This window comes from Cervus canadensis, chromosome 4 (assembly GCF_019320065.1).
Source record: "Cervus canadensis isolate Bull #8, Minnesota chromosome 4, ASM1932006v1, whole genome shotgun sequence".
NCBI lineage: Eukaryota > Metazoa > Chordata > Mammalia > Artiodactyla > Cervidae > Cervus > Cervus canadensis.
Window position 1 is genome coordinate 66,297,314 of NC_057389.1, and position 1,920 is coordinate 66,299,233.

General features: G+C 40.5%; 1 pseudogene; it reads right to left on the minus strand.

The window, feature by feature from the left end:
- Positions 1-616: 616 nt before the first annotated feature.
- On the minus strand, positions 617-1,550 carry LOC122439245 (annotated as a pseudogene).
- Between the last annotated feature and the right edge of the window lie 370 nt (positions 1,551-1,920).

A 1,920-nucleotide genomic window follows, 5' to 3' on the forward strand; every position in this document is an offset into this window, starting at 1 on the left:
CTGCATTGCAAGTGGATTCTTTACCATCTGAGCCACCAGGGAAGCCCAAAAGTTTTGTCTCTTGATACTGGATGTATGTTAAAAGTGCATGTGCATGTACTGTGGAAACTGGTTGAAGGGAAGCCTGTGTATGTGAATATTCTAGTGTTTATGTTATACATCAATTTTTTAAAAAGTAACAAAGTTCAACTTTGTTGACTACTTTGTTCATTCTTTGAACAAATATTTATTGTTAGGTGGAGTGTTGAAACATTTTAACAAGGATTTGTGATTAACAGATTTTTAATAATAAATAGTCTGATTTATTGATGATAGCTTAGCAAATGATCCCAAAGTACAGAGGTCCATATAAATTCTAAAGTAAAACAGAAATAACACATAGAGATATAGTGAGTGTGCAGTCCATGGAATTTTCCAGGTCAGAATACTGGAGTGGGTAGGCTTTCCCTTCTCCAGGGAATCTTCCCAACCCAGGTATCAAACCCAGGTCTCCCTCATTGCAGGCAGATTCTTTACCAGCTGAGTCACAAAGCCCAATGAGTATATACTCTCTCTCAAGTAAATTTTACAAACACACTCTGTAAAACCTTGAATGTTAGGGCAAATAAATCTAATGTTATTCATGACTTAAGGGAGTCCACTGATTCATACACTTGCTCAGATCTTCCTTGATCTCACTGTTCCTCAGAATATAGATAGGGGGGGTTAGCACAGGGGTGAAGATGGTATAAAATGCTGACACAAACTTATCATGGTTAGCTGACCTGTAAGATTTAGGTCTCATGTAGGTAAAAATGGCAGCTCCAAAAGAGAGTCCTACCATGGAGACATGTGAGGAACAAGTGTCAAAAGCCTTCCTGTGGGCTTCATTAGAACATATCTGGAGAACAGCAGCAAGGGTAAGACTATAGGAAATCAAGATGAGAGAAATGGGGCTCAGGAGTATTAACACACAGTACATGTACATGACATACTCAAAGACAGAAGTCACAGACAAGCCAAACGCACAAGGGTGGGAGCCTCACAAACGAAATGATCAATCTCTCGGACACTGCAAAATGAGAAATTCAAGGTAGCAGCAGCCTGCACAGGCCCATCAGCTGCACCGAGGAACAAAGACCCCAAAACCATACTGAGGCATAATTTCCAACTCATGAGGACTGGGTATCTCAGTGGATGACAGACTGTGACACTGCGATCATAGGACATAGCTGTCAAGAGTAGCACTCACCCCCTCCAAAAGTGAGGAAGAAGAAGATCTGGAACCCACAGCCAGTGGGGAGATAAACTTCCTGCTGGTCAAATAGTCAACAGCCCTTTTGGGCACAACAGTGAAAATCAGCATCAGGTCCATGAGGGAGAGTTGGCTCAGTAGGAAGTACATGGGCCTGTGGAGTCGGGGGTCCAGGAGATTCAGGAAAAGCATGAGGGCATTGCCCACTAGAGAGGTGAAAGCAACTATCAGAACCAACACAAAGAGAAATTGGTGGGCTCCAGTGTGGTTAAAGACCTAGGAGAATGAAATCTGCAGTGATATTCCAGTTTTCCATGATTTCAAACAAGAGTGATACTGCAAATGGAGAAATACATGAGGGTTACATATACATGACATGCCAAACTTTATCAAAACACACTAAAATCCAATAATTTTTCTTGACGTCAATTAATCTTGGAAGTTAATTTTACTTTCAAAATAAGATGCCTTATACTCTTATACATAGCAAGTAGAAGAACTGAGTCTGTAGATGGAAACAACTTAATTTGGAATTGTTAGTGCATTTACTTTAACTTTGCCAACTTATAAATTGAAAACAGTAATGGTCTTCTTAGTAGTATTTCCCCCCCAGTGTAAACCCATAATGCTAAGGGCAAACCTTCATAACCGGAAAGGACATTTTGTGCAGGAAGTTTTCCCTAGAA